The 10,049-nt window shown below is 37.2% G+C and overlaps 1 protein-coding gene across 3 annotated transcripts in view; it reads right to left on the reverse strand.

The window, feature by feature from the left end:
- Positions 1 to 9,271, reverse strand: part of LOC145670511 (uncharacterized) — a 32,040-nt gene extending 22,769 nt beyond the window's left edge. The window contains exon 1 of one of the 3 annotated variants that reach the window (XM_081739274.1): positions 9,140 to 9,271. The gene's annotated coding sequence lies outside the window, so the exon portion shown is untranslated. The other 2 variants (XM_081739264.1, XM_081739283.1) reach the window with 2 other exon arrangements.
- Between the last annotated feature and the right edge of the window lie 778 nt (positions 9,272 to 10,049).

Genomic DNA, 10,049 nt, shown 5'->3' on the forward strand with positions numbered 1-10,049 from the left:
CAGGAAATTTAATCTTAGACTCGGGTGCAGCTGGAATTTGAATGTGCAGTAGGAACTCCTGTTCTTTCATATCTAACTGGGCTTGAACATATCATAGTCATTCTTCAACAGGTGTTTTAGCGTGCGGAGTTCAAGCATGGTCTACTTTAATTTATTCCTGCAACTCAACGTGGGATATTGGGAACCTTTTCTTAAATCATGTAGCGCAATAGCTGTAAGGCTCAAGTTATACACGAACAGCCTATACGGTTGTCTATACAATGTGTAATTATTTCAAACACGAGACAGAGCAGCTGGCGATCTCCAGTATAGCGATCACTACATTGCCAAATTTTAGAGAGAAAAGAGAAAGTAGTTGCTTCTAGTGTAAGTTTACAATTGTGACCGACAGGAAAATTTTTAGAGCCAGATTATTGTCAAGCCCCCTACCTTCGACTCTCTTAGACCCTGCCTGTTCATGTGTATCTTTTAAAGATACGCTAAGGAAATAACAATTACGAACAAGCAAAATATAAACTTGGAGTCCTTCACGTTGGTCCAAGGTTAGTGCACATGCCTTTGGTGTACGGAGTCCTGGGTTTAATTCCCGGCAGGAGACGCCCGCAGACAAACTTCAACGCATTACAGTGATTCAGAAATGAAATCTTTGAGTTTTACGTCCCACGGTTATGCCGGTTAGACTAAAGGAGACGGTGATGATGAGAGATGAGTGGAAATGGTGGAATGAAGAAAGTGGGAGGAAACGGGAGAATCCCGAGAAAACCCACGAGCACGGTGTTTGTCCACCACAAAGTTCACTTGACGGGGGCTGGGATCGAACCCGGGACCCCAAGCACCAGAGGTGAACGCTCTACCACTGAGCCACCGCGCCCCCCCTACAGTGATTCAGATTCCACCTGTAGCCTCACTGCTTAAAAGGGATGCTAAACTTATGTAAACGGATAAACATAAACTTGAAGAAGTTATCTTCATTTTTATTTCATTTCCCAATCATTGTAATAATTAAAAATAGCTTTATTTTATTTTTTTATTTATTTCTTGTAGTGTCTATAAAATTTCAACCCTTTTAGTCCAATATGAGTGTTCCAATGCTTACGATATTTCAGTAATGAAGCAAAATTCATTGAAGTAGATACATACATATAACAAAGAGCATTTGTATGATATAATACATAATGAAGAGGCTAACATGCAACAATGTACTTAAACTGTTTATTATATACAGACATTCTTGTAATTTTCTCTCGTTTTCTAACTGAAGCCTAACTAAGAATAATATTATAACATAGCTACGATATAGATGTGATACAGCTTTCATAATTTACTCAATAACAACTTGGAGAAAATACACATGGAAACGTGGAATAACGCAATATTATCAGCAGTTTGATCTTTCTTGCTTTGGTATTCGTAAACCCACGAGCTGAAGCTTTACATCCTGTAGTTACTCATGTGGCAACATTGGGTCGAGCTTTCCCTGGCATGCTGTGCAGAGATAACAGACGATCTGTCATTCGATTTGCCCCAACTCTAGTACCTTAGAAAATGTTTCTTAAGGGAGAATTACATTAATGGGTGTATATACACTTTAAGAGGGCTACAGCGTGTGAACATATACCACAAAACGATAGCGCGAAAAATATAAACCAATCTGTGATAGGTACCCAGTAAAAAGTACTAGTGCTATCTCATTGAGTTAGGGCAGGAGAAAGGCTCACGCGATAGCAGGGACAATCTGCAGGGAGAAGGGGCGTCACAAAAGGTTGATATGCTCGTACCCGAGCATAGTGCACAAATAACTTCATATAGCACAAAAATACATGCCTTACGTTTCGCACAACTTTAGAGGTACGATCCCAATATAAATTAATTAATTACACACTGGTATACGGAGTGAGATACATATCCTACATGCAACTGATACATATTCTCTATTGTGTATTTCAGATGTAAAGCATCACGAGTAGTAGCCAATACTGCACAGTGCTGCCGGATTGCGAATTCCCCTTTCCCTTCTCGCTCTTCCTCCAGCTGAGATTATGACACACAAATTGGCAACATTATTCACAATGTAACATACAGGGAGCAGACAAAAAAATCTAAAAACACTTTATATAGGACACGTAAGTTTGGCCCTCCACTGTACAACACGTGTTCCGGTTGCCGATCGTTTTTTGTTTTCAATGTGTCATGTGGACCTTCCACTTCCGTCAGCAGTAACCCATTCACCTGTGAGTGTCGTGGTGTGAAAGTGCTGCGTAAAATGGGCAACCTGACACTTCCAAAGAGGCATGATCGTTGGTGCCCATCTGGTTGGAGCTTCAGTGGCAACAGTGGCGAACATTGTAGGGGTATCGAAAGACATGTGTCCAATGTCATGAGGGCATACACAATTCATGGGCAAACGACGTCTGCAAAGCACAACAGTGGTCGAAAGACAATCCTGTCAGATAGGGACCAGACCGGAGGGCATTAAAACGGGTTGTAGCAGCTAAAAAGAAAATCACTGCAATGAAAATTACGTCTGAGCTCAATTCCGGCCTACAGAACCCGGTTTCATCGAAAACAGTGCGACGGGAACTTTATAAAATGAAAATTCATGGCAGGGCCGCTATCGATAAACCCCTGGTCACAGCAATAAATGCGAAGAGGCGCACCCAGTGGTGCAAGGACCACACGGCATGGACTCATGAGCAGTGGAAACACGTAATGTGGTCCGATGAATCGACCTTCACCTTGTTTCCAACACCGGTCGTGTTTACGTACGGGGAACACCGTCGCAGGCCTATGATACAGACTGTCTGCTCCCAACTGTAAAGCATGGGGTGGTTCTGTTACAGTATGGGCAGTCATATTGTGGTTTTCCGCAGGTCCCATCATAGTCCTGCATGGAATGATGAATGCTAAGACGTATGAGGCCATTTTGGGGGATCAGGTTCTACCCATGGCCCAAATATTGTTCCTTGATAGTGATGGCATCTACCAAGATGATTTGGCACCCTGTCACGCTGCAGAAACGGTGAAATCATGGTTTGAGGAACATGACATGGAGCTATCACACCTCCCCTGGGTCCCACAATCACCAGATCTGAACATCATTGAGCCACTGTGGTCTCAGTTAGAAAGGCGTGTTTGATCTCATTACCCTCCACCAGCATTCCTTAAGGAACTGGAGCATGTTTTGGAGGAACAATGGTACAAAATTCCACACATCACGATTCAGGAGCTGTATACGTCCATTCCACGTCGGATTCAAACTGTTTTGGACGCAAAAGGAGGCCCCACACCACACTAGGTATGATTTTCACACTTTTGCAAACGTTTTAGATTTTTTGTCCAACTCCTGTATATTACTCCAGCAAAATCTAGAATTTTGACTGTGCATCCTTGAACTATATATAGCAACTAAATTGCTTACCTGTTAACTTATTCCAACGGAACTGCTAAAGGCTTGTCTTCTCCACTACTTCCACTATCGTTTATGTCAGTTAATATTTTGTTATTGTCTCAATCTGAGACTTGTAAATGTATTATTATGGGTTCCAAAATTTCGTTCCGTCCTATTTCTTTCATGAAGTCATTTTCTTGTAATTTGTCCGTATGGTGTACAAAAGATTGCTAATCGTTTTGTGTTACGCGATCAATTTCTTCGTTTATCAGCCTTTCAACGTCTGTCAACTTGAATGTCTTATTTCTTGTTACAACTCCTCTCTTTACTTGAGCCCATATAAACTCGATCAGGCTATATTGACAGTGATAGAGTGGTAACCATACTATCTCGTGCCCATTTTCGTTTGCCAGTTGGTCTAGTTTGTACATTTTAGATTGTATTTTGAACGGCACTTAGCGCTGCAATAGCTCAATCTTAGTTTCTGTTGCCGAAAATTCAACACCTTTTTGGGTAACTATTCTACAATAGCAAATTTTCTAGTTGATGAACTTGGAATTTAATTTGTAACGACCGAATGATATGGGCCATTATCCATTATTATAATGCTACCCTCCTTTAAATAATTTAGAAATCCGTTCAAAAACCAACCCTTAAATAGCACTTGTCATTTCTTCGTGATAGTCGGAAGTTGATTTAGACTGAAATATTAACCTACTTTCAGGTATAGATTCAGTTTTTGCAGCTCCCACATGATAGACAATAAGTCTGCTTCTTTTTCCCGGAGGCACCTTCAATCCACCGTTTAGAGGAATCTTGCCAATCTGATTTATGTGAATGGTTCTGATTTACCCAAGTCTCGTCCAAGTAAAATATTGGTCTGTGTCGCCAGAAATCCGAATTCCATGCATTTTCCAAAATTTTAGTCTTGCCACCACAATACCACTCCTCTCCATTAAAAACTTACGTCTGTCGGATGCTTTCTTATACCTGAAACCTAAAGCCCGGCGTATTCTGTAAGTGGATGACTTGGAACCTGTATAGGTAATTTTGCTTTTCAATTCATTTGTGATTGTTTGCAAAGTCCGAAAATTCTCCTTGGTCATAAAAGTCAAAAACAGTCCTGCATACTACGTCCTTGTCAAAGTCATTAAGGGTTGTGAGCCTTTTGGGAGGTCCTTTGTGTTTTCTAGGAGAAAAAAAAAAAAAAAATCTGGGAGGCAGCTTTCTTGCCTCTAACGCAGATTCGTGACAGTGTGGCTCGATTTATCCCGCAAGCTTGTGCTGTTAGGCTTTGATACTTTTGAAAGTTAAGATTTTCTCCTTCTTGTGGTGATGAGTATTTCTTCAAAAAATTATAAACACAAAAAATAATTCTTCCGAGTTTGACTTCGCAGCACTTCTTTTTTAGAAAATTTCGCACTTTTACTCGGTTTGCTTTAAGACATTGTCAACTATAATTTTGGAGAAGAAATGAACTACCACAAAAGAACGCAACCCAGACACTGATGAATTCTGTTTATGGTAGAAGAGAAGTTACGTTCCTACACGGCTAGCCCCTTTGTTTCCTTATCAGTTCTCATAAACAGGGTTGGCTGGTTTAAACCAAAAAACGAAAAATGTTCGTAAAAGTGTAAGTGTTCGTAAAATCTTGATGAACACACATTTGTGGGTTATCACGTTTCACTTCGTATTATACTCAGACCTAAATTCCCCACTCAGTACTCAAAGAGGTTATGCTACAAAAGCAACTTTTGTTCTTTTTATAACTTTATGAATGTTTCTTTTGTGATTCCTTTTTATAGTTTATTATTGTTATGTAATTGCAGTCAAAGAAAAATTCTAAATATTGTTTCATTTTAACAATGTTTGCTGTTGGTAAAATACATCGAAGTGCCGCACTTTTGGGGGGGGAGGAAGAGGGTCATACAAAAATCCACCAGAGGCATTTATTGAAATCAGAAGTATCTTTGGTATCTATTTATGTATAAATGGGCCAGAACCAAAGTGGATTCAAATAATTCCTATCTTTATTCACTTTTCTTACTGATATGCAAATTAAGTCGTTGTATTTCTTTAACTTGGGACTAATAAAAGTTGAAGTAAACTAACTTGAACTAAATTAGTTCTTCTGTACTCTGCAGTATTTTGAAATTGTCCATATGTAATTCTGTATAATTCTTTCACTTGTGCAACTGTTTATTATTTTTTTATTTTTTTTATTTATTTTATTTTATTTATTTATTTATTTTTTATTTATTTTTTTTTTTTGTCCTTGTGAAATGGTTCTTAACAGTTATATTAACAAGTATGTAAAGATGAGTACAAGTATTCTTATCAGGATTCCTTCGTGAGTGAATCGGCAGACGTATCGCCAGTTAATCCTGGTTTCGTGTTCAAATAGAGGAAAATTCCTCTCGGATGTAAGCCGAGAAGCGGTTTGGATTTCGCTTTAAGCTTAGGTAACCCCTTCCAGCGTAACCCGATTGTTGTATAATAACACCAAGGCGAAACAAACTTATTTCTGTCCATATGTGACATAAATACATAGAGCAAATTATTTAAACCAAAAAAAAAAATAATAATAATAAATAAATAAAAAAAAAATAACTGGTTTAATCGAAAAAAACGGGTTTAAACCCCAAAAAAACTGGTTTTTTGGTTTTTTCAATAAAAAGCATGGTTTTTGCCAACCCTGATAACAAATAACATATTCTTGGACTTGGTCTAGGTCTCACAAAAAGAATCCATCTGATTCCTAAGCAACTCGATATGGTCGAATTTGTTTTGGGTTACGATGTTTTATGACACCATTCAGACGCCTGGTGCTATTGAATCCCTGGTACAGGAGAAAAGAGAGAATAAGTGGTCGCACATATGTAAGATAGTAAAACGTGAGGGAAAAAAAAAAAAAAAAAAACATTTCTTCTGTCGAATAAGGAAGAATCAGTTTTGACGTGAATTTCAAAACAATATTACGAATTTCCCATACTTTCTATTCTTACGATGCTAGGCTTGATATTTAATTCGCTCGCTTACTACGAGCGTATTCTCTGGGGTGTAGCCATGGGGAAAAGGGGCCCTGTCTTTTCAAACTATTTCCAGCCCCAAAATAAGGTTCATCTGTTATATGTTTATTTAATACTTAATGCAAATGAGGGACGTTTATAATAAAAGTAGATGCGGGATTCAACGCTTGTTTTACTAATTGTTTTATATGGAAACCTTTAAAAGCATGTATCATGATAACCAGCTGACATAAAAAGATGTAGTTTTCACGTATGTGTTCGTAATTACTTTCTCTACTTCCTAAACTGATCAGTTAAGGAGCTAATACAATATTTCTAAGTAGTGCCTATGGTATTGTCAAGATTCACAATAGCGCGAGAAGTCAGCATACAGAACTGCTTGTCGCGAATTGTCAACACCGCTCAAAGCCAAATGGACGGCGTGTGAAGCCAAATTAAGATCATGATCCTTACATCTGAAACACACAGTATATTGAACACTTTAGTTCTATATATATAAAAAAAATACATTCACAAGATTTTCCAATCAACACGTACTATAGAAATTTCTACCAATGCATTTATCTTGTAAACACTGTAAAATTTCCAGATATTGGGCCCTTTATTTCCTTACACGGAACAAAATCCGATATTTTTAAAAGAAGAATACATAAGTAATCAAGATATATATATGGATCTTTGACAACTTTAAGAATAATTAAAAAAAAAAAAAAAAAAACGTAATACTAACTTACGAATTAACTACGTAATAGTCCATAAGGTAGCCATGATAAACTGAATTCCTGTCAATGTAGTGTGTTGTTATGAACCGTAACAATATAGCTCTGACACATAAGGGATCCAGTAACATAAGAAGCTCGTAGTGTTTCTACTAACCTCGCTTACGCGCACACCCAGTCATTGACGCGCCTATTTATTATGGTCTCATTCCCCAAAGTACACTGGCTTCGCCCTACCCTCATGCAGGTTAGATACAATTAGTGTTTTTAAGTGATTGCCTGTCAGAGATAGTTTTCGTCGTTTTTACGGCATATATCAGCATCTATACTTAGACTCATAACAGTTGAGCCGTTTTAAAGCGAACCTTCACGCAAGAGTGCAACTCCTCCCACAGAAATAATTTATAAGGTACTAGGCGTGCATTTCCTGAGGAAACAATACGTAAATCATGAATTCATGCACGGATGCCTAAACTGGAATAGCACACAAACAAGTTGTATTTGTATTGGTGCAGATTTTGAGTTGACTGCTGAATCGCCGGACCAATTTTAGGAAATTTACCGGGTGAATTGGAGAACTTATTTAAGTTTGTGAGGAAGAATGAGTGAAAGTCAGGTAAGGGGAACAGTAATTGTTAAGAAAGTGGTTGTTTTTGAAGTAGTACACAACACTGCATGTGGAGGCGGGTGAACTATTTCGCGGAGAGGTACACTTGTTTTACTATACGGATCCATAGATTATAGAATGTAAAGAAACATTTGGGCAAGTCTTTAATTTGCTCATTTCATGGCGAGAACAAAACCCAACCAACCCCTGCGGGGCTTCTAACCCGTTCCTACTAGTACTACTACTACTACTACTACTAAGTACTACTTATACTATGGATCCGTATAATAAAATTGCATGTCTAATAACGTAATCTAACGTAACTTAATGCAATCCAACAAAATATAATCGTACATAAAATAATCCAATAAAATACAACGGTACATTTTGGTCCTTTCGATTTTCAAATTGGTCCGGCGATACAGCAGTAATGCCCAAATTTACTGTACAGATCCATCAATTTGTAAAATTTACAGAACAAATTTGTAATAACATCTTCAATAGACAAGTATGTAAATAATCAAAATATGTTGTGTTCTTATCTGTGAGAAGCGGAACTATGCAAAAATACATTCGCCCATACAGTAGACATTACTCACACTAAACAAAGTGAAATAAAATATCTGAAGTCCGTGTAAACTTACGACACAAACCAAAGAAGTGTCCGAAAATTGAGGGATCTTAATAATTCTGAAATCTACATTAGTAATGTTATATTACGATGGGAAAGTATATCGGAAAGTATAATATCACTGAAAGTGTATCGGGATATTATTTATAACGTCTTTATGATCTACAATTACATACTCCAACACGTAAGGTACATGTTCTTATTTCATATAGACCTAGAGTGTTCTGCAGTTTCCATGTTTGTATAAATACTTATCGTCCCTAACGCGGATGATCTCTACGAACGCACTACCTCACACACCGCCCGAGCCACCCTGCTGCGCTCCTGCCGTGACTCAGGAACTTTCGTGGCTTTCAGTGAAAAAGTTGGTTACTGTCTTTTGTACCATAGTTCTTAACGTGTACGTAAACTGAAACCCTCCTGAAGTGAATTTTCATACCAAGAGACAAGTTCACACCTCAAAAAATAATTGTTTAACATACAGAGAGTCAATTTACTGAAAATAATTATATATGCAATGAATTTTAGGTATTCATCCATACAGTAAATTGCGCCTTCTTAGTTGTTCAACGCAATTTATAATTAAATACTATGGTGAACAAAAACAAATATCGCCAAACCTAAACAAATGGCCACTAATGAAATATAATATGAACATTTTCTCTGTGGTATGAATTTTCTTTGGCATGAAAGAAGATGCGTCTAAACACTATATTATTACTCTATGAATAAATGGATAAATAAATAAATAAATATGATGCGAACTTCGAATATTTGAATACTGGCAGCAGAAACTTTTAACACATTCTTCTTCTTCTTCTTACAAAAGATAGTTAGGTATACACATGTAACCACTGTACATTTTCTTGACGTGTTCGTCGGGTGCACCAGACTCGTCTTTTGTGCTAAAACTGTGATTAAAAATTGATTAGAATGGAATTCAGATAGAAAGAAGCCATTAGGTTGTTTGTTAAGACGGTTGAAGTAATATGAATTGAAACTTATGTGGAGTAGATTGACTTAGATAGATAGATATAAATAAATAGATAGATAGATAGATTCCAGTATCTAGCAAAAACTTATGAGCTTATTTCCCATTTGCAGGTTGCCAATATATATTTATATGATAAACACGCGTAAAAATGATTTTTTTTGAAGTTGTACTATTAAATAAGTTCTTAAAGTTTTATGAAGTTCACATTCAAAGATTCCAATATAATGCACCTGGAAATGATTGATGATTATTGATCCAAATAGATAATTCTGAATTGATTGTATCTGTTATGTCATAATAGATATTGCGGGGAGATACTTTAAAATCTATTTTAGTTCCTTTAGTACAATCTTTTTTAGCAATCATGTTTATTATGTTGTTATTTTCAATGTTTACGTGCGCCTTTATGAATGTAAAACTATTATAATAGTGTTTAGACATAAGACAATAGAAATATTTATTATTTAATAAAAATCTATGTTGCTCTAGTATTCCAGTCAGTTGTAGATAGAGCAGTTAGTAAGCTTAATGAATCTGTACATATAAGAGCCTTAGGCCGCGCCTCCATTGCTTCCGAATGCGATTGCGAATGCGAATGCGAATTTCCCAGCACGTGTAAATAAATTGGAGTGCCTCGACTAATAACGACCCGCGAATTGCGAAAAGATGCGAATGCGAACG

This window comes from Thermobia domestica, chromosome 2, assembly GCF_964235325.1.
Source record: "Thermobia domestica chromosome 2, izTheDome1.hap1.1, whole genome shotgun sequence".
Lineage (NCBI taxonomy): Eukaryota > Metazoa > Arthropoda > Insecta > Zygentoma > Lepismatidae > Thermobia > Thermobia domestica.